Here is a 27,544-nt window from a genome sequence, read left to right on the forward strand (position 1 = left end):
ACGTCCGGACCGGCTGCGGGGGGGCCGGGGCGGGAAAGGCCACGCCCCCTGGCTCAGGATGGCCAATGAGTCGACGCCTGGAGCCACTGTGGGCGGGATTAAGAGAAAACTTGGAAAGGGATTGGGGGAGAGACGTGTCAGTGAGGGCGACAGAGATGGGGTGGGGTGGCTGACGCTCTGTCCAGGCGGAGAGAGCTGGAGAGAAGGGGGGAGGGGAGCGAAGCAGGTGGCAAAGCGGCAGGGGAGGAGAGCCCAAGGCCTCGAGAGGGAGGAGAGAGTTTACGAAAAATGCCCCACCCGAGTGGGACTGTGGCCGAGGTGAATCCCACTCGTGGACGAGCTACCAAGTCGGCCTCCAGTGCACCCGGGAGAGCCTAGAGAAAGGGCAAGCTGTGACAGGCACTCGTGCACCCGATTAATTGAATATTAATCACCTCAGGGGCCTAGGCCAACTGCCACCCAGAGAGTGGCAACTGCAGAACCCAAAGCTTCGGCGCCAGGCTGGGGGTGGGGAAGAGAGAGATCACCTGGCCGCACCTCCCGCCCAGGTGACAGTTTAACTGCCTCCGTATCGCACATCAGACCTCCCCGTGCGACCTAGCAGCAACTCGGACGTGGGGGTGGCTTGAGACCGTAAGGAGAATCACATTTTATTCCAAATGTCCCAACCCAGATCTCCGTGCCAAATTGCGTACGTATCTAAGTATACCTATGCATGCGTGTATTTCAAGTGCCTACTTTAACATAAATACACATAATAAACACGGTGCCTTCCTGTAATGTGCATTTAAGATAATTGATGGTTGAAATATGGGTGGGTAAGCAGGGAGCCCGGGAAAGAGAGGGACTCAAGGGTGTGGGTGAGCGCCCCTTTTCACAACCTGCAGCAGAGAAATACACGAAGTTACCCTGGGAGTGGAACCAAGCGTCCCTCTCGGCTAAAAATATTACTGACAGGTAGCAACGACGCCTGATTGGCTACGCTTCTCCCTTAGCAATCAGGCGATTGGCTGTCTGGTATCCAGGAGACCGACGTCAAACTCGCGCTGGGAAAAGGGGAGAGAAAGTCTAGGCGGAGGGAAGCGGGGAGGAGGGGAAAGAGGAGCAATGAATGAAACGCCCATTGCCGGCCTTCCCCTCTCCCCTTTCCTCTGCACTCCAGGGCGCTTCCTGGAAAAACACCAGTTGGGGCTCCGCCTTCCCCTCCAAACTGAGGGGTCTGCACTCTGCACCTGCTAGAAGGAAGTTAAGCCGCAACTCACTGAGGAGTGGGGTATCTGCGGAGCCGGCTGTGTACACCAGCTGTGCTCCTCCGGCACAAACCCGCTTTACGTGTTAGGCCTAGAGGCTTTGAGCTTAATAGACGCAAAATCTGGTTGTAGCCTTTTTCCTCCAAGTTGACTCTCGTGCCCTCTCCCCCACTCCCCTTTTAGAAGGAACGGAATTGAAAAAGGGTATTTGTAAAGTCCCAATGTGTGTGAGAGAGGGAGGGAAGATGGGTTTGTGGAATGGGCTGAGGGTGGGAGTGAGCAGGGGACTGATTTCATGTTTATTGTACAGATTCCTAAAACTCGGGCCGCGTTTTTTTAAGAACACGGAAGTTTTATTCAATGACTCTTAAAATGCTGATTTTCTAGTGTTTGGGTTTTCTAGTTATAAACAAGGAAGAATGGGATTTGATTGTCTAAGTATGGAAGCATTTTAAATTGAAACGCCCCTTCCTCTGCATCAAAAAAATTTATATTATTCGTTCGGTATTTTCTTCTTGCTCATTTGTATTTTTTATGTAATGAACATTAATTCCATTTGTCATAAAAAATGAGTTATTTTTAATTTTATAATCACTTGAGCACAGAAATTGCAAGAAACTGGGTAGAATATTTTGGGAATGGCTTATGAGAGAAACACTTGATTTTTCATGTGCTCCAGAGCAGAATTTCTCTTACCATTAGGCAAATAATATTGCTGTACCAAACATCCAGAATCCTAGGAGTGTGTGTCGGGCCATGAGTCTTGACTTGTAATTTGGAAAATATATCACTATAATTAGAGAAGCGTATTAGGCTTGGCTGAGATTAAGATGTCTAACTAAAGATAGATGAATTATAATTTTATCAAGCTGATCTATACTTTTCAAAAATTCTCTAAAGGGAAGGCACAAATTCTCTTTACTGAATATCCCCAATCTATAATCCCAGGTTTAAAATTCGAGAGCAATCATCTGATAGGTACTGATTAAATATCAATAGCAGTAAGTAGAATTTTTAAATGAGAAACTTAGATATCAAAAATTTATGATTTGTTGCCGCTCAGCCCAAGGGTAGGAGAGGGTTTCAGACCAAATGTAAATATAAACACACACACACTGAGGCCCCATGCACGCTGGAAAAAGCACTGAAAAGAAGGTGTTGGGAGATCTGAATTTTACCCATTTCTATCAACTTTTAGTTCTCTCATCTGTAAAAAAGTGTTGGATTAAATAATCTCTAACATCTCTTTCAATTAAAAAAATTCCACATTGAACATTCAATGTCTCTAAAGTAAATAATGTAGTTCTTTTTCAAATATAGATTGCAAATAAAAGGGAAACCAGATTCATAGCCTTCCAACATTGCCAGTCACAAGGTATAAAATTCCCTTCATCTGAGTTTTAAACTTTAAAGGACCCCCTCATGTGGCTTATTTAACTATTTAACACTGATTTTGTAATTGCTCAGGGGAGTGGACTGCTAAATGATTATTTCGATTTAGGGAGGGGAAAAGAGAAGAACTTGAGATTACACTCCAGGTGGTATCCCAATCAACAGGTGTTCCTCTCTCTGCTAACCCATAGCCACTGGAGCTCCCGGTGCTTGCCTTCACGTCCTTGCATTCCACACAGTTCCTAGAGAGGGGCCTTACAATAAAGGGAATGATTGCTTGGTAAACGAATAAGTTCCCATATCATTGTAAAATTCAGTTCTTGAAAGTGCCCTGAATTATTATGCCATTCACACATATAAACACACGCACACAACCTGCTTTGATTTCTGAGAGAAATGTGTCCTAAACTTTCTAATTCTCATTCTGTCTCCTTGCAAACTGAGAGAGGATTATGGCAGAGACACCATCACAGGATGTGTATTTACTAGGGCTCATTTCACTTCTAGGGGATCAGCCTTTTACCTTTATTTGAAAATTAGGCAACATGCAAATGTAGTGTTGTTCTTATTGTTATTGTTGTTCCTTTCTTTTAGACAGTTGTGCAGCGTAAACCATAGCATGCACATCTTAAAAATTGTTAAGAAGGAGTAGTTATAAACAAATCATTGAGTTAGTAAAAACCAAGTAAACCAATTCTTTCCTAAACATTTCTCAAAGGAAGGCACACTCCTATGACTGAGGAAACCTCAGTGCGGCTTCCTGTGGCTTCTTATGGGTTAGTAGAGGAAGGCCATACATTCTCCCAAAGAGATGGGAACATAGACATTTGTAATGAAAAGATAGCTAGATAACATTGAACAAACCCCTTTATCTTTGAAACAGGAAATTCCAGTGAAGCAACTTGGTCTGATGACAATGTCTCCTTATAACTTGCTCACTCCCTACGATCTTGATGAACAAAAATCCAAACCAAATCTTGAAATTTCTTTCCATTAGCCAAGGATGGCGATTCCAATCTCGGCCAGAGACTACAGTTGCAGATTCTAGGAGTGGTACGGTATTCACCACATTCTAAGTGCAAAGAACATTTATTTAAAGTACTCTGTGTTATTGGAGTACTTTAAATATACGAATTCTAGGTTTCATCCGTTGCACACGATGTTAAGGAAAATTGGAACCGCTCTATTGTAATGACACATAAATTTAAAGCATAGATTGCATCTGTTATTATGCAGCTCTGCTTACTAAAATAGAATTATATATATAAAATTCTATTTTATAACAGAGATACACGGTCCAGCAGTTCTGAATTTATATATAAAGAGAGAGAGAGGGAGAGAGAGAATACGTGTGTTGCCAATTGTAGCAGACACTGTTGCTAGCTCACCCATTTCCCATGCCCCGTCCCCTTCCCCTCGTCTTCCTGACTAAAGAGGCTATAAGAGCTAAATATGTACTTTCCCTGCCTTCATTGCAGTAGGGGTGGCATTGTGACACCGTTCTGCCAATGAGACATAAACAGAAGTCAGCTGGGATGGTTTCTGAGAAAGCTTTGCTTGCCTTATCAAAGGAGCTTGTTCTGGTTCCGGTTGCTGCATAACAACTGTCTGAAACTTAGTGGCATAAAACACCCTTGTTCTTAAGCTCTTGGATCCCGTAGGTCAGGAATTCAGCGGGGCACGGGGTGGGGGGATGGCTCGCTTGTCTCTGCTCCACAATGTCTGGTGCTTCAGCTGGAAGGCTCACGAATCATCTGGAGCAGATTTGTCTAATAGAACTTTCTCCAATGATGGAAACAGGCTGTATCTGTATTATCCAATATGATGGCCACTAGCCACATGTGGCTATTGAGCACTTGAAAGGTGCCAAGTGTGACAGAGGAACTGAAGTTTTTATTTTATTTAGTTTTAATTAAATGTAAATTTAGGTAACCACACGTGGCCAGTGGCTCCTGAATTGGACAGCATGGATTGATCTGGAGGCTTCTTCACTTACATGTCTAGCACCCGGGCTGGGATGACCCAAAAGCTGGGCTCAGTCGGCACTGTTGATTGGAGCACCTACACATGGCCTCTGAACTCTCCCTATGGCTTGAGCATCAAGCCATAGCATGGCACCTGGTTCTGAGGAGAAGCAACCCAAGAAGGAGTTTCTGGAGAATGAACACTCTAAGGGAGCCACCTGTAAGCTGCGTGACCTTTTATGACCCAGCCTCAGAAGTCACAAAACACCACTTCTGCCATACTCTATGGGTCAAAGTAATCATAATCCTGCCTAGATTCAAGAGGAAAGCACATAGACTCCCAGCTCTCAAGGGAGGAATGTCAAAGATTTTGGGATCGTTTTTTAAGGTCACCACTGGGACACTTCCACATTTTTCCTGCTTTAACATGGATCTGATGGCAGGAGCTGCAGCAGCCTTCTTATAATCATGAAGAGAGTGCAAGACAATCACAGAGATAAGGGTTCTGTCAAAGTTAATAACTGTCTAGGGCTAGTCTACTTTTTAAACCATGGTAAGTGCTCCAAGACTTACAGCTGAACGTATTCTCAACAAAAACATCAATTTAACATCTTTTAAGGAAATCTGAACTTGATTCTTAACAAAACAAAATTAAATTTTTCTAGTCTAAAATATCAGGGCTTCTTTCTCATTGTAAAACCTGGAAATGCTCATCGTAGAAAATTTGGAAAACAGAAATAAAGAAGAAAACAGCCATCATCTTTAATCTCTCCACGTAGTGATAACCGTTGTCAGCGTGCTGCCCGTTTCTTTCTGAATGCGCTTCTACTGCATGTGCACTTCTGTATCCTGCAGGTCACTTAGCATTACATTGTTCCTACTCTCCTCTGGCACTAAGCATTGTCATCATCATCATTTTTAATGACTGTATTCTGTGATTTAGAATAATTTACTTCATCATCGCTTGGCATGTAGGTTGTTGAGAATTTTTCTGTATTAAACACAAGCATGTTTAACAAAGATTTTTACATGTATCTTTAATTACATCTCTGATTTTTCCTCGGGATAGTTCCATAAGTCAATTTACCAGATCAAACAGAAAGGATGTTTATTAAGATCCTTAATGTATAATGACAATCCACTTTCCAGAAAGATCATACTATTTTACACTCCTAGGGTATAATCATGTCTGCCTGACTACATCCCAGCCAGCATTGCCCACTAAGATTTTTTTTTTCTGCTCTTTTTCTGCTTTTTTATTCTTTGCCTAATTTGTGAGGTAAAATGGCCTCTGTTGTTTTAGCTTGCATTTCTTTGATTATATGTAGGATGAACATGTTTTCACGTGTTTATCAGCTCCTTGAATTACCCTTTCAATGAATTTTCTATCAATGCCTTTTCTCCACATTTCTATGAGAGGTCTTTGCGTTTTTGTCTTCAATTTGTGTAAGCATCTTGCATATTGATTGCCAAATCGGTGGCTGAACACTGGTGCGATCTGAAGTTTCACTCTAGAACTTTCCCGAACTTTTAAACATGTGATTTCCCTGCCTAGAACCTTGATTTCCGATCTATTGTTTAACTTTTTAACATTCAGCATGACTCAGAGGTGATCAATGAATGCTTAAAAAAGAAAGGGGAGGGGGGCAAAAACAAAACAGTTCTGATGATCTTTACTCAGTTATCTTTCTCCTTGGTCTTTCTGCTCCATTTTGCACTCTTTGCTGGTAACTACTTGAAACATTCCTTTTTGACTTTGCACATTCTTGCATTGATGTTAAGATGTACCCAATGTGGCTCCCATTTCCTAACTTTCTCATCTGGAGTTGAGCGTAGTAGAAAAATCATGGACTGGAAATTAGAGGGTTTGTGTTTGAGTCCTGCTCTGCCAGATATTAGCTGGGTATGGCTGTGCTGGGTCTCAGGCCTCATGTAACAAATAGAAGCAATAATTACTCTCCCAGCCGTGTAGAGAATCAAATGAGACAATGCCCGTGAAAATGCTTTGCGAACTGTAAAACCCTACATAGATGTTAACATTTTCTTCCTTCCTTCCTTTCTCCCTCCTTCTCTCCTTCCCTCTCCTCTCCCAAGCTCTGCTTTCCCCTCCTCCTCCTTTGCTGTCTATATCCAACGCAAATTTGATTCAGCTCAAGTAAGAAAATATGTGAAATTGCTTTTAAACTATAAACAAGTATTATTAACACACTCTCTTCTCTCATATATAGTGTTCCCATCTCTGTCATTCTCACCTTCAAAATGTTTCTCAGAATCTCATGCCTTGGTGTTTTAGATTGTTATTTAATTCTTAGGTTATCTGGCTTTCCAGGTGTTCATGTCCTGTTTCCTATACTGGGTTGATTCCAAGCCTATTTAGGGCAGGAACTATGTCTCATGCTTTTTTATATCTTTGCACTAGTGTCTTGCAGTCAGTCAACATTGACGGACTGATGGCTTTGCCCTGCAGTTGCCTAATCCAATGAAAGAACATAGAATATTCGAGAAAGGGTAAGTGGTTCAGAGTGGCTGGTTTAGGGGTTAAGGTGAGACTCTAGAGAGTGGGCTGGGTGGGCAGAAGCCGGATTGCTGAGGGCCTTAGGTTAGGAAACTGGGAATTTTGCTTTCAATAGATGGGAAGATGTTGAGTGATTTTTCAGTAGGGAAATGACATTGTTGGAGCTCTGATTGGAACATAGTTTCTTTAGCTCTGAACCCCAGAGCCTGGTACAGCGCTTGGCACACAGGAATTGCCCTGTCAATGTGTTCAATTGCCTTTATCACTCAGCAGAGCATTCTGCAATTGTTCAGTCATTTTGGAGATGAAATCCTCTGTCTTTTAGGGAGGAAATAGACCTTGCCTGTAGACCAATATTTCTACTCACCTTGGAACAAAAGAAAAGGAAACAATTCCATGGGAAGGCGTAAACCCAAAGCTTTTGATTTCTGGAAAAGCTAAAAACTTTCTGTGGGAAATTCTCCTGGGGCTCCAGGAAGGTTACTTTCTCCTACCGCTACCTTTTCTGTCTGTGCTGGGTATTTGTCGTCACTTTAGACAATATCCATTCCCCTTTCCTCCAGCGACAGTCCTAACTTTTGTTTGTGCATCCATCTCTCTCCCACTCTCCATCCATGTGCTTCCTTTGGGACCCGACGTCCAGGCTGAGGACAACTAGAACATGGCGTTCTCCTGGCAACTCTGATGGGCTCAGGGATGGCCACGGACCTAAGCAGGCCAATCAGAGCCAATAACTTTCAATTCTGGGACTTCCTTCTGTTTGAGGCCTTGAGGGTAAGGACTCTTTCCTGTGACATATGAACCTGGAAGCATCCATTTTTGAGGCTCCTAGGGCCATCTTAGTACCGCAGGGAGAGAGCCTGTGGGAGAATGCAGCTAACCCAGGCAAAACATGGGGAAAACACAAGTCCTAGAAACATCCTTTGAGCCCCTGCATCACCTCTACCGGGCTTTCAGCTATAGGATGTCTAAGCACGGGTCCCCAAAAGAGCAGAACCTGAGCCAAGGGCTCTGCGCTCCCACTTTAATAAGGAGTAAAAGCCCCACAGCAGGAGTGAGGGATGAAGGGAATAAAAGAGTGAAGGAGGGAGAACCAATCCAATTTTGCATTACTGAGCTGGCTACTCGAAGTACAGTTGTTTGACCCCATGGGCTAGTCCTCCAAGAAACCACAGGACAGTCCATCTGAGGAAAGGCAGGGTGAAGAGTTTATTGACTGGTTCTTGTCTCCCACTGATTAAAAGATTCACATCATGGGATGTTAACTCTCCCAGTTTCTGGGTATTGGATGTTGGAAGCCAAATGGGGTCTTGCACCTCAGTGTCAACTGGGAAGTCCTGAGGCAGGAGGCAAGTGACAGTGTGAGGTGAAGAGCTGTCAAATGATGCCCATGTGAAGCTAGTAGGGGCCTGTGCAGATCCGGTCACAGCAGCAGCAGATGGAAGGTGAGGCGAGGCCAGGAGAAGCTGAAGTGATGCCTGAGAGGTATCAATACTCATGAGCTAATAATAAGTTCCTTTTTGGCTAAAGCCAGTTGGGGTTAGGTTTCTACACAGAGGATCCTGTGTCCACACCCCTCATCTCCCCACTCCCTGGACCACTGTAGCACTCACTGCCTGGGCCATTCATTTGGCATGAAAGCTGTGCTGCCTATTTTGTTACTTAACTATATCACATGGGTGTCCGTCCCGTCTCTCCAGGAGATCTGTGGTGCCATGAGAGGCTTCTGCCGTCTTGTGCCTGTGCCACTCACAGAATGCTTAGTAAATATTTGGCTGAATTGACTGTTCAAGTTTTATAAAATTCAGCATTCTGTGACTTGACAATTTGCATCCTAATGTGCTTTTCCCAATATGTACTGTTTTTTTAACCTGTCGAACTTTATCGTTTAGGCAGTACTTAAACAATGAATCACCAGATGATTTCACATGCTCGGTGGCATTTGAATTCTAGAGTTAAATCATTGTCCTTCTTTCCTCAATATGGTTAATAGGAAAAAATGTTAAATGACATGTAGAATAGCTCCAGGCGATTTGATATTGAGCAAAACAGGAATGCCAGAAGTTAAGAATGGAGAGAACAACCAGAAGGAAATAATTAAATCACAGGAAAAAATTGATATATTAATTAGATGAAAAGTAAACATTTGGATAATAAGCTTGCTTGAATAGATATCTGTGTTCTTGTAGGACTTTCCAAAGATAGACATTTTTTTTAAACGTCCATGGAATAGTTTAAAATTGCCTGTGTCATATATCACAATGAAAATTTCCGTAAATTCCCCAAAGCGGAAACCTTATGACCCAAACTGTCCACAGAACCTCAACACCAAAAATTAACAACAAACATAACAAAAAATCTACTTACTTGCAATTTTAAAGCACTTTTTGAAATAGTTCTTACGTTAAAGAGGAAATCAAACTGAAATTTCACGTAATTTGTAGTTAAATAGGAAATCAAAACGGAAACACCAGATTACTTTAGAATAATGACAATGTGGACACTATATTCCAAATTCTATAGAAGACAGATAAAAGGATCATTGGAGGAAAATTTATTACCTTAAACACATTTATTAGAAAATAAGAAAAACTGAAGCTAAGTTATGTAAGCAGTCAACTCAGGATGCTAGAAAAAGAGAAGCCGAGTAGACCTAAATGAAGTAGAACATAAGAATTAATAAAGATATGCGGTCCAGCCCGGTGGCATAGTGGTTAAGTTCGCACACTCCGTTTCAGTGGCCCAGGGTCTGCAGGCTCCCATCCCAGGCACAGACCTAGTACCACTCATCAAGCCAGACTCTGGCTGCATCCCACATAAAATAGAGGAAGATTAACATTGATGTTAGCTCAGTGACAATCTTCCTTAAGGAAAAAGAGGAAGATTGGCAACAGATGTTAGCTCAGGGCCAATCTTCCTTGCACACACACACACACACACACACAAATATATATATATATATAAAAGGAACTAATAAAACTGAAATTGTTGGAATAACATCAGATATCTAAAAGCAAAAGCTGATGATTGACCAATAAAACAGGTAACATTTTTACAAGTCACATTAAGGGAAAAGGACTCAAACTGACAATTTCAGAAAGAAGTAGAGAACATGATTATAGAAACAGAAGTTATTTAAGAATTAAGAGAATACTATGCACAAGTGGATTAGATCTGGATTAAATTTACGATTTTCTCTCAGGGAAAGTATAAATTATCTCAATTGAGTTAAGAAATAGTATTAAACCTAAATAGATCTCCTACAATGGAAAAAAATTAGTTTAAGATCTACCCGCAGAAAAGAAATGAGGCTAGAGTGGTTTTATGATAAGACCTTACAAACTTGTTCCGTGAAGCTGGCATAATGCTGATGCCAAAGTGGACAAGCATAGAACAACAACAACAAAAGGAACCCAAAGGCTAAAGTTGCTTATAAACACAGATTTTAAAAATCCTAAATGAAATTTTAGCAAACTGAATCAGCGTATTAAAAGTAGGGCAAGGATGGTTCAACATCAGGATACTTGTTAATACAATTTGCTACATTAACACACCCAAGATGTATGAAAAATGATCATTTCAATTGATACAAAAAAAAGCATTTGATAAAATCCAATACCCTTTTAAGATTTGGAAAAACCTGCAAAATCTTTTAAGTGAAGTAGAGAAGGAAACATCCTTAACTTGATTAAATCTCCATCAGAAACCTATAGCAAATGTTATACTTAATAGTGAAGTATTGGAAGCATTTTCTTTAATGGCAGGATTGAGACAAAGAGAGTTGATACCATTGTTATTATTCAACAAGCCTGGAGTACCTAGTCATTGTAATAAAGTGTGAAAAGCAAGTAAGAGGCATACATCGACAGAGAAGGGACAAATGGCATTATTTACAGATGATATGACTATTCATACAGAACGTCCAAAACCAACGCCTTAAAAAATGATTGTGGCTTATGAAATAGTTTAACAAGGTGATAAATTAGAAAATAAACATACAAAGAAAATCAATAGCTTTTCTATACAACAGTGATTGATAATCAATTAGGAAATATAATGGAAACAAGAATATAATTTACATTAATAATAAAAACCATAAGGCACTTAGGAGCAAATTATTAAAAAATATAGAGGATTTATTATGAAGAAAACTATGAAACTTTATTGAAGGACATCCAAATATTGAATATGCAGAGAAACAGCTTATCCCTGGATGAAAAGACTCAGTATTAAAAAGATATTAATTCTCCTCCAAATTAATCTCTATCAACATTCCAGCAGGACTTTTTATGGATATGCTGATTCTAAAATTCATCTGGAAGAGCAAATATACAAGAATAACCAAGAACATTTTGAAATAGAATAATAATGAGACAAACACCTCCTACTATATGTCAAGACATACAACAAAGATATCAAAGACAGAATAATAAAAAACATGGAATTGATGTAGGAATAAGCAAATGGGTGAGGAAACAGAAAAGGATCCTGAAGTACATCCTATATAAACAGGAATTTAGTTTATAAAAATCATGGCAATTACAATTTATGGGGGATAACGGCATCGGGACAACTGGTTATCAATTTTAGGGGGAAGAAGTTATCTCACAACATACGCAAAAATTCCAAGTGGCTTAAAGATCAAAGCATTTTAAGGCCTACAACAAGAGATAAATATAAAAACATATTTTTTAAATCTTGAGTTGGGGTAGGCCTTTTTAAGGAAGGCCCTAATCCTAAAAGCTATAAAAAAAAAAAAAAAAAAAGATTAACAGACTATAGATAAAGTTTTATCTGTTTATAAACAGTTTAACAGACAAACATTTAAATCTTTGGTATAAGTAAAGAAATCATAAACATTAAAAGACAAGCGGCCAGCTAAGAGAAATTATTTACAACTTAAGCAAAGAACAAAAGATTAATGTCTATAATATGTAAAGAATTTCTACAAATCAACAACTGAAAGATCTGTAAACCCAATGGAAACTGACCAACAGTAAAATGGAATCAATTCACTGAAGAAAAAAAAACCAATTTATTAATAAACACATAAAATGACCCTCTATCTCACTAATAACATGAGAAACAAAATGAAAGTGATGAGATATTTTATTTTGTCTGCTGGCTTGATAAAACTTGCTAAAAATTGCTAATTGTTAGCGTTGATAAAAGAGTGGGGGAAAGGCCCTCTAATAGGGATTCAAATTGGTTAAGTATGAGGGTGGGAGTGAACATTGATGCAATTTTGTAGTGAGGACAAAAATGGCCACATGTGTGCAGAAAGATATATCTTTAAAGATACTTTAAAGATACTTAGAGCTTAGAATTGCAACAGAAATGGAAGCAACTTCCAGCAATAACGGATAGTTGAGTAATTTTGATACATCTTGTACTTTTCAGCTGTTGATGAGATGGGTCCATACTGATGAGCAGAATATGTATCAGACATTGTTCTCCGAGCTTTACATCTATTTAATCCTCACAGAGACCCCATGAGGAAGATACCATAATTTGTGCTCTTTCACAGATGAGGGAACTGAGGCCCAATGGGGTAAGTCATTCATCTAAGATCACACAGCTGGTAAGTGGCAGAGCTGGCAGTGGAACCCCGATGATCTGGCTCCGCAGACTGTGGCTTCACCAAGACCCTAAATCATGCTTCCATTTGACTATGACATACTGAGAAGATAAGCAAACCACACAAAAATATTGAATCATCTCATCTTTATTAAAAGTAGAAAATTTGGTGCATAGGAAAAAGGGGTTACATAGTGTTTGCTTCCAGAAACTTCCTTTCGTTCAAACTTATCTTGTAAAAATGAGAACAGAATGCTCACACCCCACTTATCTGCCTACATTCCAAAAGCATTAATTTATCACTTTGGAAGAGATCTGATTTTGGTGCCTTAAAATGCAAATACCTTTTTGTAACAAGAATTCTGTAAATGGTCTGGCTAAAATGGCTTTAATTTAACACCTCACATATTCCCTAAGAGAGAGAGTTTGCCTGTTTGTCCCCGGCATCTGGATTTCCCTTCCACAGCTCTTTGTAAGATGCTGTGCTGGGTGCAAGGGCTTGTAAGACTGAATGCGCCCCAGGCTAGTGGAAGCAACAGACACTTCCCAAACCAGAAACTGAGGAGCCATCTTGGACACCCCCTTTTCTCACCTCCTCCCTATTTCCAACTTGCTACTGAGCACATCAGTCTGACCTCGTACCTGTTGATCTGGTCCATCCACCACTATCCAGGCCACAAACACCTCTTCCCTGGGCCACTGCACCAGCCCCCCGCTGGCTCTCCTGCCTTCACTGCTGCCCCCCTTGCTAACCCGTTCTCCACCCCACAGCTGAGGGATGGATCTTTATAAAATGCAAATCAGTCATGTTCCCATCCCCCCACCCCAACCAGGGCAAACCCATCAGCGCCTCCCATTTCTCTCAGCAGGAGGATCAAAACCCTCGTTGTGGTCTACAAGGCCCATGTAGCCACAGCCCGGAGCTTGCACAACTTCATCCTCTGTCTTTTACTTCCTCAAATATGCCAGGTCCCCTCCTACTTGAAGGTTTTGCTCCCTGCTAGTCCTTCTGCTTGGGGCCTCTCACCTGCCTCCTTGACCTCATGAACCTCTGCTTAGCTTTCAGCTGTTACTTCACTTCTTCAGGAGAAGCTGTCCCAACCCTGGGGGAACAAACTCTTGCTCTTTACTCCCATAACTCCTAGGCAGTTATATCCTCAACAGCTGTAAGATCCATAAGGGTAGGAACTCTATTTTGTTCCCTGTGGTACACTTGGAAACAAGCACAGAGCTTGATTCATACACGTACTCAATGAATGCTTGTTGAGTGAATGAATGAATGGAGTAATGAGTGAGTGAGTGAGTGAGTGATCCTGCTGTGTTACCAGACAGACGGTGATAAGGCAGCAGCTGCCACTGGGGCATGGTGGGACTGTCTTTCCCCGGGTGGTGGAGGAGGCATCTCGAGCAGAAGGAGGCCTTGAAGAGTGGGTATGGCTTCATGGGCAGGGAGGAGAAAGGCCATTCCAGACTCAGAAGCTGCAGACGCCTGACGTAACTCCTGTGGTTGTCAGGTCAGAGTCGGGAGAGGCAGAGATAAGGCTGCAATTGTGGGCGAGCCCAGCCTGGGAAGAGCTCTGCATACCAAAAAAGAATTTGAACTTTATTCTGTAGGTGATGGCGGAACCTGGGCAGGTTGTTAGGCAATCTTTCCCCAACTCCCTTCTGTTTCTGTCCCTCCTTCCCTGCTCTCCTTCCTTCTGGAGGCAGGGAACAATGTCCCCAAGTGCTGGACAGTAAGCTTTGGGATGGTAATGAAGTGACAAGGGGCTGTCAGGTCAATTGGGCTCAATGGATCCCTTTTCCTGGCTCTGTCCCCAGACATAGCACAGATAGAGTAGTTGAAAGGGGGAGAGGCACTCGGGGCTGCCACATTCACCCAGAGAGGTGCCTGGGAGCCCCTGAAGCACTCAAGCCCGAGGGGTGGAGGCCAGAAGGAGGAGTTGAGAGGGCAGGTGCCCATCAGTGAGAATCACAAGTTGACCGGAGCTGTTGACAAGTGTCTTGGGGAGGGTCCCTGGGATGTACCTCTTTCCATTGTTTCTTTGGCACTATCGGCTTTGCCTCAGGACAAATGAGAGGTTGAAAGCCACAACTCCAGGGCGCCTGCTCTGGGGCACAAACAGGTTCCACCTTGCCCAAAGCCAGGCAAAGTCGCCTTTCTCTGAACGAGGTCGAGGTCAGGGAGTAAGGGAGCTCAAGGTGCCACCGTGGTCCGAGGATTTGCAGCCTCACCTTGAAGTTACCAGTGTCCCAGGTGAGGGCGAGACCTTTTGCCCAAGGTGAGTTGGGAAGGCAAGTGCCTGCGTGACCAGGCCTGCAGCTGCTTCCATGGGCTCAGACTCCTGCTCTCTCGGCTCCTCTGCAGACGTGTCAAGCCCTTCAACATTTCAACACCGTGGGACCTGTTGGCTTCAGTGTTCCCCACCCTGCTCTTGGGGCTTGAATTTGTGCTTCAATTCAACAGCATGCATTGCTCTGTGCAAAGCCCCGTGCTAGGCTCTCAGTCATAAAGATGAGTGATTCACGATTCCTGCTCTCAAGAGGCTTACAGTCTAGTCAGGGAAATGGATACAAACAAAAACTTTCAGAACAATGTAAAGACCTCAGAAGAGGTCAAACTCTCTGGAGTCCACACAACTTTTTACTGTCTTTATGTAACTGCCATATATAATGCATGACCTAGATGGGTGACCCAACATTTTATCGTCTTTAGAATACTTATTTTATTTTTTTCCTCCTGTACTCTTTTGGGGTTTGGGATTGTTTTGTTTTGTTTGGCTATCAAGAAGGTTAGATGTGGCTAAGAGTCTCAAAATTTCCTCTGCATTATCAACCAGCTCAGTCTCCTCTGAATTAGATCTGCCTATACCCTCCTCACCTGGGAAAGGTAGACCTATAACAGGTGGGCTGGGAGCCACTGAAGGAAGCAACCAAGATGAGGCCTCTGAAGAGCAGACAGGAGGGTCCCTGGCCATAGATATGCCCTTGATAAGGGCCTGCAATCCCTCTGTGAGAACTTTATTCCTCTGAAGGTGCATGCGCCCCCGGGAGGAATGACACCTTAAGTAAATCCTGCCCACCTGCCAACTCCAGTGGGGATTTCTTTACAGCAGGGAGGGGTGGCCAGCTTTCCAGGCCCTGCTGTATTCTCTAGATCTTGAGGTTGTTTCAGTCAGCTATTGCTGTGTAACAAACCACAGCAAAACCTAGTGGCTTACCACAGTGATTTATTATGTCCCACAATGCTGTAGGTTGGCTACTTGGGCCATTCTGACAGTCTCACTTGCGATCACTCACGTGATCTGACGGGCTAGAGGGTCCAACACAGCCCCATTCGCATGTCTGGCAGTTGGTGCTGGCTGTCAACCCTCCGAGTGGCCTCTCATCCTCCAGTAGACTCTGTAAACTTCATCAAGGTATGGTGGTCTCAAGGCGATGAGAGAGTGAGTAGGAACCGGAGGACCCTTTAGGTCTAAGCTCTAGAATTTGCACAATTTCTGCCACATTCTCTTGGTCAAAAAAAGGCCTGAGGCCAGTCCAGATGCAAGGAGGTGGAAAAACAGACTTGACCTCTTGATGGGGGAGCGGCCACATCACATTGCAAAGGAACATCGACGCAAGAAGATGGGGTTCACTGGGGCCGTGATTATACCAATCTTCCACCAAGATCTAAAAGATGAGAAGTGTCCGCTTCAGGACAGCAGGCTGGAGGAGTAGAGGAGTCGCGAGTCCCCTCTTCTCTGACAGCATCTGTTTCCATGACCCTGCCTGGGGGTTCCGTTATTTTTCACCAACAAGGACACAGCCTACAAATCCAGTTCACCTGACTCTATAGAGCTCATCAAACTATGTAGAGATATTTGGCTGATCCTCTTGAGTTGTTCAAGCATGTTCTTCACCAGACCCAGTGATGTGCTGGAAAACTGGATGTGGGGAGCCGAGATTTGCAGCATTTGCCAGTTTCTATGGTGTAAATACTCCTACCATGGCCAATTTCAAGCTACCAATGTGACATCACTTAACGACGAGTTTGGAATAGATATGCATAATTGATTCTTGGTCCTACACAAGCCAGCTCTACACGTTTTCCTTATCTCTTGAATTTTCTAGAAAAAGTGAATACATTAATAAAAAAAAAAAATAAGCCTTTCTTGGTGCCAAGCTAATAAAATGTGTTAAGAAGACAGAGTCTTGTCTTGGAAGGCAGGGAATTCCACAGCTATTAGGCAGGCTGTGGCATCCGTGGAAACCAGGTGAGATCTAAACACACCTGTGGTATCTTTGTGTGGGCACAGACAATTTCTGGAAGGGTACTCACCTCATTAACAGTGGTTATTTTTGGAGGCGATGGTGGGTGGAGGTGCGGGACGTGTCTGATATGTTTCTGTACCATCTTCACTTTTTCACAGCGAACATGCATTTGATTTATAACTAAATAATTAAAACTAGACAGGCGTATAGAAGGACCTGGCCACCCACTTCCAGGAAAACTGGCCATGAGAGCCCTATGAAGAGCAGGAGAGCACTGTCTGATACAGCTCTGGAAGGCGAGAGGATGGAGCAAAAAGACCGGGCAGGGCTCCGCTCTGCTGCCCACAGGGTCACTAGGAGTCAGAATCGGCTTGATGGCACTAACAACAACAAAAGTGTGCATAGACTCATTGAACTTCACAAACTATTTGATTCAGGCGAACATCATCTCAGAGAAGTTAGGGAATTTGCCCTGGTCGGGACTACAGCCAAGACTAGGACCCAGGTCACCCAACTTCTGACCCAGAATTCTCTCAGAATTCGGTGACAAAGTGGGAAGAGAGTGATAATTCTACCACCAACAGCTTATGGCAGTTCGGAGAACTCCTTACCCTGGGATACGGGGCACAGAAGGGAAGACAGCCACCGGGAGTAGCTCCCAGGCTTGATAGGCCACCAAAGGGCAACGGCACAGAACGCTTTGGGGACAGAGCCCGCGGGCCCATAGGAAGTCTGAACCATTGCGAGCGTCACTCGGCGGTGAAGTGAAGCAGGCTGTGGCAATCCCTGATCTGCGCTGTTGGCCTGAACGCTGCTCCCACCCGACCTCTGCGCTCTCTTCTCGGGAAACTTCACCACTGGTCCTAAATTGGTCGGTAGAAAATTCTTTTTTTTTTTTTGGCGAGTTTAGTGTTTCTTTGATTTGTTTTTCCCTTTCTTGTGCCCTTTTGCTTAAACAACCTTCGGGCTTCAACAAAGTAAGTACAAGGCCAATCAAACACAGCATGAAAACAAGCGTCAATAAATTAATGAAAACGACACACAAAGGGCACGCTTATCTCGCCACGGGAGGAGGAGACGGTTGTTTTTTAAGGAAAGGTCTCGTCTTGTTTGGGATGAGTGTGGGAGGAGGCTCAGGGAGAAGGAGCACCAGCAGACAAGACAAGTGGGGAATGAAGAAAAAAACTCTCTGAAAACGCACAAAGTGGTTGCGATTCAGACTCTTGGCTCCGAGCTGGTTCAAGGCTGAACAGGACTTGGTCGGAGCCCCGGTGGGGAGAGGACTCTTCCAGGCTGCGCTGACCCACAGGGGCCAAACCACCGGGGCACTTGGAGGTGAAACCAGTGCAGCCTAGCCTTCAGGCTCTTGTGGAAACGTTTTGTGCTTTCTAGCTCATTTCTAATTCGTGGCGTGCATGCTCCTCCTTAGGCTGAAGGCTCCTTGAGGGCGGCATCCGCATCTCCTTTGTCTTGGTATCCCTCCTGGTGCCCATCACAGTAGCTCCTTCTTGGCAAGTGATCAGTAAATGTGTATCAACCGAGGGAATCAGATTCAAGGAAACTTACCCTGCAGATGGACTTTGCTGGTTGGTTTTTGGGGGAGGGACGGGCATGGGAATTGGGAGTGGGTAGGAAATGAAGGAGGAAGCAAAAGATGGTCAAGATACATCCCTGCCTCAAAGGGCTTACAGATACGTCTAAGAGACGGACTGTGACACAGATACGGGTTAATTACCCGTAGAGCTTCTTGCTGGGGTCTGTTAATTTCTACAGGTTGTGAACAAACTTGAGACTCAGTCTTCTCCCTCTGCCCCCCACCCCCACGGGGCCACTCCAGCCCAAACACAGGAGAGCAGGAGAACGTGGGTGGAAGAAGTGCTGGGTCCCTCCTGCCGTGGCTTCGAGGGCTGATCTGAGCTCTAACGTCCCATGCGGGTCCCCAGCAATCGAGGACAAGGGCCAAGGCGGAGGTCCAGGGGTGGGGAAAGGGCAGGCTGTCCACTCGAAAACGGGCAGGAGCAAGAAGAGCCAGAAGGCCAGTTCCAGCCAGGGCCCTTAAAGAGTGCCAAAGGTCAAACGGGAGAAAGCAAGTTCAGGTGTCAAGTCCAAAGGGCAAGAGGAGGGCTGTGAGTGGGGGAGGACCTGGGTGGCCCTGGAATGGAGTGGGGGCTGGCTGGGCTGGAAGGGAGTGGCCTGGATTGTCCGCATGCAGGCTCAGGCCAGGACAGACACCTTGGACGTGACCACAGAGGCTTCGTCATGTTCCTCACAACCAAGTCCCCTCACCCCCCAGTAGCCCGGGCCCCGGGAAGGGGAGTCCTGTGCGCTACCGCATGCTAAGCTCTGCCCTGCCAGCCAGCCCTGCTCCACAACAGGGGTCCCCTCCATCAGCTGCACGCTGAGCAAAAGACATTGTCAGTGAGCATTTTGTAAAGTTAATTTTCCAATTTAATGTCTGTCTGTTCTGAGATTATGTCTGTCTTACTTTTGGTGATAAGACGGCTTTTGTGAAGTCATGGTAATGGTAGGTGGTAAGGTTTTTGTTGTTTGAATGGCCTCCCTTGGCTAAATAAGAAAGTTGACAATATTGGTCCCCAGACTTATGGGGGAAAATTATAAAGCATCAAATCCCACTCTGGTTACTTCTGCTCTAAGGATCTGAAATCTTTCCCTTGAACCCCAGATCCTGGCTACCAAAATAACATCATCATCATCATCATCACCATCACAATCACCATCACCATCAACACTGCATAGCCTGCACTCTGAGCCAAGCGCTATCCTAAATCCTTGCGTATGCTCATGAACTCCTCTCCTTGTTTTGACCACTTGCCACCTCCATCTCGCTAATATCTGGGTCTGGCCCTCCTACTCTGACCTAGCCCACTGTCAGCTGAACCCCAGTTCTGATGGCTCCTCTCCATAGGTTTCGTAATCTCTTCCCTGACGTCCGGCCACTCAGAAAGTAGAATTCTGCCTCCAAATTCCAGGCCAGTAGCTGTGTCTTCACTCCCTGCTGCCAGGTCCTCACCAGACAATTACACTGACTGCCTGGCTGGGCGTTCTGCCAGACTCTCCGAATTCTGAGCACCGGGGCCCCAGAAGGACCCCCCCGTCCAATTGGACCCTTCCTCATATTCCTCCATCTGACTCTCCCGGGCCTCCAGTACGCCCTCCCAGCAGCCTGATTTTACTGCTTGCTTCCTGTGAGAATCTTCCCTGAACAACCCCCCAGGACTGCGTGGTCTTCTGGTTTCTGGGAACAGCCCTTATCAGACCTCCTCTAAGCAAAGCAAACCTTGAGGCAAATACATACGCTTGTCCCAGGCCTGGAGCTCTTACTTTTAAGAACCACTGAGAGCGTCCCTCATGCCACTCTTCTATGCTCTAAGTGTATTAACTCGTGTGCACCTCACCATGACCATAGGAGGTAGATACTATTGTCATCTCCATTTTACAGATGAGCAAACCAAAGCCCAGAGAGGTAAAGTCATTTGCCCAAGGTCACACAGCTAGGAGGTGGCAGAAAAGGGCTTTGAACCCAGGTTCTAGAAACCCAACCCTTAACTACCACCTTGCCTGGCTTTGCCTTGAAGTCTAAGAAATCCTGCACTGGAAAGTTTGGAATCAGACAACGGTTCCACGGTTCATGGTTATGGAGCTCTCCACGACTGTGGAAAGTCACTTGCTCTCCAAGTCTCTGCTCCCACATCTTGCACGGTTTTGTGAGAATCAACCGAGGCTCTCAGCACACGGTGGACACCATCATCACCCCCGCCCTTTCCTGTGTTAAAACCCCGGCAACCACAGGCATGTCTTGAGTGGGGTGTAAGGTGTTCAATTGGGCGCTCTGGAAACATCCGTCACAACCTGGAGGAATGAACCCGCTTCTACTGGTAAAGCATTCTGCAGCCGATGGAGGAGGCGAATGCAGGGGTCTAACGCCCTGAGTCTGGAGCCTGGTGCCCAGGTTTAAGTCCGGACTCCGCAATAGTGTGTGACCGGGGGCAAGTTTCTTAACTGCCCCCTGCCTTAGTTATCTCATGATAATAATAGTAATAATAGCTACCTTGTGTAGGGTTGTTCTAACTATAGAGTTAATATATGTACGTAAAGCCCTCGGAACAGTGCCGGCCACACACAGGGAGCTCGTCATCAGTGCACGCTGTTATTAGTCTCTGGGTAGGAGAACTGGTATGTCACCCCCGTTTCGCAGTCAAGGAAACTGAGACTCCAAGAGGTTGAATGATTTGCTCAATATCACACAGCTTTCACGGAGGGGACCCAGCATTGAAATCCACAGCCTCTGGTGGAAAACACGCCAGCTCCTCCATTTCTTCCAGTGGTTTCTTATTTCCATTGCTCACGAGATGGCGGTTGCTCTGATTCCCAGGCCACCGGTTTCCAACCTCTCTAATCCACTCCTGCGAAAGTCAGGCTCCCCCCGACGGGCATTGCTGCTGTGCAGAGCAGACCTGAGCCCAGGCAGCAGCTGTCCGCCTGTCTCCCATCGCTAGAATGGTGCAGAATACGACTGTGGGGTTGGGGGGTGGTGGTGTGCAGCTACCTCCATCAGGTGCCTAATTATGCAAATCCTGAACATAAGAAATGAAGGGGAGAGTGTGGCCTGCCCAGGGGTGACTGATGAGCTGGCTGGTTTTATCTCCGCTGAGGTATAGGCCGGAGGCTTTATCATGAGAGCAGCTGAGCCACGGTATCTCGGTTGCTTTGTTGCAGGCGCTGGGGCGATGAAGACTGAACTGGGTTAATATAATCCTCCAGTGACTCATCCTGGGAGAGGACCTGTGATGGATCATTAAGCTGTCTTGGAACTGATTTCAGGCCCACGCCCCCAAGATGAATGTTCTCAATTTGTTTATCGGGTCCCCAACAATAGGCCACTATTCTTCCCCACAACTCGGTTGCACAATCTTTCCCCTCGTGTCTTTCAGCCACCTACTGAAAATCTGTCTGTGCACTGAGCATGCGCTCCGCATCCCTCTACCAAATGCCCACCCGGCACGTCATCCCCTGTCTTTGATGGGGATGCTCACCATCTTCTTGACAAGCTCGACTCTGCTCACCAGGATCCCCCTAAAATGGAGGCACTCGTTCTCCCTCCTGAGCCCTCACGCAGGCAGATTTTGTTCTCTCCCCCTCCTAAATCTTCTCACCCTCCCCAGCTCCAAACTGGCTCTAGACCTCTGAATTCTCCCTCTTCTGGTGCCTAATGAATGTCCTGGATCTTCCAATTCCCTTTTGATCCAAAGTTCCATGGCTGATTGTTTTTACATTAATTCTTTTAAAAAATACATAAATAAATTTATTGTATAAAAGAAATACAAATCACCCATAATCCTGCCACCCAGAAATAATCTCCATAAACATTGTGAGGGGATGTCCTCTCGGGGTTACCTCCCCACGTTCCGAAGTTTACCTTTGTGCCCTTCCCTGCTGGGGCACATCTGACAGGCGGAGTCAGATGTATGCAGATGCCATTTCTTAATAAGCATCTACTACAGGATAGGTTATGTTTTCAACTTGTATGTGGATCCAGATCTTGGAGTCATCTTCCTTGTGGCCCCTGTGTAGCTCCAGGCAGGAATGTCTTGCCTGAGTTACCGGACTAGCCCCCTCCTGGTCTCGTCTCCTGTCCCCCGGCCTGTCCTCCATGTGGCCTCCAGAGTGAGCAGACCAAGACCCTAACGCCATCAGCTCATGCTTTTGCTGCAAGCTTCAATGGCTTTCCATCACCTTTGGGAGAGAATCAGGACTCCTTAGCCTGGTGTCGGTGGCTCTTCATGACATGAGACTGGCTTGCTTTTCCCACCTCTTCACTTACCTCCTCACTCAGGGTGTTTACTCTCAACCCTTGTCAGGCAGTTTGCTCTTCCTAGAATGAGACTGCTCTTTGCACCCCGAGTTCTTTGTCTCCGCTGCTGCCTTTGCCTGGAATGAGCTTCCCTTCCCCCTTCTTTGTCTGGCTAATTTCGACTCTTCCTTCAAGACTTAGTTCTAGCATCTCCTCTTGCAGAAGCCTTCTTTAACCACCTCACCTCCAGTCTCGTCCCCTCTCAGTTCAGTGCCTCCTCTCTGGGAGGACACACCATGTTACCTATGGAAGCTGACTTGCGTGACCCACGTCTTGTCTATCTCCCTCCCTAGACTATGAGCTACATGAGGGCAGGACTGTGTTTTTTAACTCTGTTTTTTAACCACTAACAAAATGTCTGACCCACAGTAGTTCAAAAAAATTTTTTTTGGCTGCCTAGAGGTAAGAATGGGAACTATACCTGTAGCTGCCCGATGTTATTCTTGCTTAGGAGGTGAGCATTTTTATTAGATCCTGGTACAGTGTACATTGCAAAATAGATTCAGATGCTAAGTTGGTACACGCTTACGATCGCAATGCTTTCCGTTATGTAAATTATCCCATTTAATCTCATTTCAACCTCACAACAGCCGTGTGAGATGGGAATTACTTCCACGTTACAAATCAGCAAGATTTAGGATATATCAGCATCTTACAAATACTAAACAATAGGATCAGAATTTGAACCAGGGTCAACATAACGATCATTTTCTGAAGAAGTGATTGGGATTCCACTGTCCAGTTTTCGGGATGCAGAAATTTGTCCATCCGGTTCCCTGTAATTTAGCAGCCGGGTAATCACGGGTTCACATCCTTCTCAAAGGTAATTAGGGACCTTGTGATTCGATCATGGGAGGGTGGGCGACTCTGGCACTGCTTTCCTGCTGACTTTCGGTACCACCGCTGTCCCCAGGTTGCTCAGGCCCTGTCCTTTCCTGTCCTTCCTCTCACAGGGATGATAAACTTTCTCCAGTCGTCTTTCCTCACCCAAATCCTCTGTTCCACTTGAAGAAGCAGCGGATCGTTACCCACAAACAAGATGCTGCCAATCCAGGTCACCCCGTTGGTACCTTGACCTGTCTTTAAGATCTTACCAGAAGGACTCTGACACTGAAGGTTCTTTATGGGTAGGAAAGCGCCTTGTTGGACCCTGTAGGCTCTCATTCACGCCTTCATTCAAAATACATTCACAGAGGGCCTAGTGATCACAGTTAATAGCAGTCGCTAACATTTGCTGAGGGCTTAATACATGATAGCCACTGCTCTACATGCCTCACAAGTAGTAACTCATTTAATCCTCACTGTTGAGGAGTCCCTCGGGGAGGAATTACTATTATGGCAGTTTTATAAACAAGCAAACTGAGACAGAGAGGGTAATTAACTTGCCCAAGGTCACACAGCCTCTGGTATACTGCCTCTCCCACCATGCACAAGGCTCTCTGCCAGCTTTGGATATATGGAAGTAACTATGACACAGGCCCTGGCCGCAGGGGACTTATGTGCATATGCAAAAGAGACGTGGGGGAAAGAACTACAATACTCTCTGATCGTCCACTGTGCTAGAGACGCGTGCAAGATGAAAAGAGGCATCCGAAAGGGATGTTTGAAGGCTAGCTGATGACATCAGGGGAGTCACAGAGGAGGCGACATTTCAGTTGGGTCTTGAAGGACTAGGGTGAGTTCAGGAGGTTGGAGAGGGTGGGGTTTGTCGTGGAGAGCCACCTTTGCAGAGGGGATAGAGGACGCAGAGTGTGGAGGTGGAAGAACGACTCGCTCGAAGAACAGCGAGAAGCTCCGAGGGCTTGGCTCCCGGCCCACAGGGGAACGCAGCGAGAATGCGCTGGAGAAGGAGGTCGGGCCAAATCACGGCGGGGCTAAAGGATTGTACTTGATTTTGTGAAAAATGGAGAGTTTCTGACGGTATTAACAATGGAGTATCATGATTGGATTTGTGTTATGTGCATGAGCAATGGAGAAGATAGACAGGTAGAGGAGAGAGTCAAAAAAAAGGAAGACAGGGGATCAGTCAACCGATTCCTGGTTGGAATTAACCAGGCAGGAAACACACAGTTCCCCAAAGGAGGCATTCATGGGAGAAGTGTTTTAAGAAGTAGCATCAACAGGACTCGATGACCCTAAAGCTTCTCACTTGGGCCTCGTGTAAACAGACTGACATTAACCATGGCAGGGAGTAAAGGAGGAAGGGCTCATCATTCATCTGTTTCTTTGTTCAGCAGACACTTGGTCAGAGAGCCAGGACCAGCACCAGAGAGTGGGGACCCAGCAGCCAATCAGACATGAGCCTGCCCTCAGAGAGCCTACAGTCTAGTGGGCGAGCCAGACAAGTAAACAGACTGATTACCATACAAAGCAGTGGGTGGGCCACCCACAGAGTTGAGTCCTTGGAGTCTGGTGGTGACATCTTGCTGTCAGCCCTCACTGGCACAAACTACTCTGGAGGCAGCGCTAGTGTCCTCTGCCCCTTTGCTGGTCCCTCTACCTCCCCCTCACGTGGGCTGTCCAGCTTGGCTTCCCCAGGGCAGAGGCCAAGAGTCTGGTGTGGATATTTGGGGTTGGCAGGGCTGGAGCCAGGACACAGCTCTGGTGAAGGCAGTGTAGAAACTGGGCATCCCAGTGTGTGAGCCACGCAATGTCCCTCCGGGAAATCCAAGAGCCAAATGCCAGTGGGACTGGATAGAAAACCCAAGTCCAAAGGGCCAGGGCTGAGGGGGCATAGTCAAGAGTATGGAGCTGGGCAGCTATGAGGCCAGAATGAACCAGAGCAGGCAATGATTGCCACAAACCCAGGGGGGATGTGCTGTTTTCTCTGATGGGCTGGTGTGCATACGACACAGGGGTTCTGGGGCTGGCCAAAGGGTCAGAGGTAGGACGCCAACCAGTGTGGCTTTCCTGCCTGCCGCAGAGAAATGTCCCAGTCCCCACACGTTTCTCCCTGGCCTCTCAGGTAACCCTCGCCAGTTCATCCCAGTGTGCTGTGGATTGCAAGGAACGAAGATTTCCCGTCTCTAATTGTGCCAGCAGGATGCAAGTTGCAGGAGATGAAGGCAGGAAGGGAGAGGAGCCCAACAGGGCCTGTGAGGAGAAGGTTGTTCCCAACTTGCCCTCTCCGCTTCCCTGTCTTTACAAAGAAAAAGGAATGAACAGGGTCAGCAAAAGCTGGAGACTGTTTCAGCTGCCTGAGCTGCTGAGCAGAGCGGACAGCGCCTGCTCGACTCCGGGAGACACCCACAGAATCCAGGCCCCGCTAAGAACATGCAGGGCAAGTGGACAGGGTCAGCCACCGGGCGGCGAAGGAGGTGGGTAGAGAAGATAGTGGGAAATGAGAGACACCGTGAACAGGAAAGGGAGCTGCGAAGGAGAACAAAAGAGGTTGGGGAAGGAGGGGAGAAGTCAAGGCCCGGTTTCCTGTCCAGTTCTTACAGCTCTGCTTGCCGCAGCCGCGTTCCCAACAATGTGGCCCCTTTGACAAGGCAGCAGTGGAGGGGCCAGGGCTGAGTGGGGGACCCAGTGGGGGAACTTGAAGCCCCACAGCACCCGATGGGAGATGACAACAGGTCAACTGAGCCTCGGAGGGAAGGCAGGCCACATGGTGGGGCGGAGGGGCGTGGGGAGCGGACCCAGCAACTGGAGCCCCGTGGTCACTGCAGGCTCCTGTGTGGTTGATGGTGCATTTGGCAGAATTTGCATCGATCATTCCCCGCTGTCTCTTCATTTTATTAACTTTAATTTGTAACTGGGTTAATCAGCAATTGTTCTTCCTGGAGGGTGTAATTAGAATTATAAATAAAGCCAAGCAGAGAGTTTGGACGACCAACGGCTGTGCTTTCTGTGCTGTGATGAGCCCAGGCCACCGCCCCCCCCTCCCAGGAGAACCCATTTTCCCACAATAGGTTTGTTGCTTCACTGGCTCAAATGGAAAGCTGAGGTCTCAGAGAATCCTCACACTTCACCGTCGGGAAGGAATCAAGGTTGGAAACCTAGGGACCAGTGAGCTTGAGTATTTGCTGTGGGAGCCTTTTGAATTTAGAGCCCACAGCGTTAAACCAATTCCAGAAGTCACATCTCCTACGTGAAACCTTCCCAGGCATGGTATATATTCCTTTCCTTCTTCCTCGTCCACGCTGGACCCGGAAGCCCCTCAGATCCACCCCCTTCTCTCCATGCCCACCATCCAGGCTTGAGTTTCGGACACCTCAGCTTTCACCTGGATTATTCCACTGTCCTCCTGGCTGGGGTCCCCATGTTATCCAGCTCACTTTCTCTAAAGTGATCTTCCTAAACTGCAAATTTCTCCATGCCTTGTCCCTGCATGTAAGCCTTCCAGACAGCTCAGATCCTCCTTTGCTGGCGCACAGACCTCCATAATCAGACCCATCTGGCCCCCAACCTCCGGCCATACCACTCCAGACAATTCCACCTCTGGACCTTTGCACAGGTAATTCCCTTTTCTTTGACTCTCCTTCTGTCTTCTTCACATGAAAAACTTCTATCCACCCTTTAAGGCCCAGTCCAAGTACCTCTTCCTCAAACGAGTCTCGTCTGCCTCCTTCCAACAGCCACCCCTCCTCCAAGCTCCCACGGGACTTGACTCTCTCTTCTCTAATTGTCGTCTCTCTTGCCCTTATACGACCATCATTGCTTGGCCTAATATTTGTCCTCTGCTGTCTTAAATCCTGTGTCATTGCCTCTTTCCGGAATT

General features: G+C 45.9%; 1 long non-coding RNA gene across 2 annotated transcripts; it reads left to right on the plus strand.

The window, feature by feature from the left end:
• The first annotated feature begins 148 nt into the window (after positions 1 to 148).
• LOC139074063 (uncharacterized) lies at positions 149 to 26,655 on the plus strand. 2 transcript variants are annotated; one of them, XR_011523389.1, is made up of 3 exons: positions 149 to 691; positions 12,522 to 12,672; positions 23,778 to 24,772. It is a non-coding gene; the product is annotated as an uncharacterized lncRNA (long non-coding RNA). The 2 variants fall into 2 exon arrangements; XR_011523388.1 differs by lacking the exon at positions 23,778 to 24,772 and adding an exon at positions 25,790 to 26,655 and having other exon boundaries at positions 175 to 691.
• Positions 26,656 to 27,544: the final 889 nt, after the last annotated feature.

This window comes from Equus przewalskii, chromosome 10 (assembly GCF_037783145.1).
Source record: "Equus przewalskii isolate Varuska chromosome 10, EquPr2, whole genome shotgun sequence".
Taxonomy (NCBI): Eukaryota; Metazoa; Chordata; class Mammalia; order Perissodactyla; family Equidae; genus Equus; species Equus przewalskii.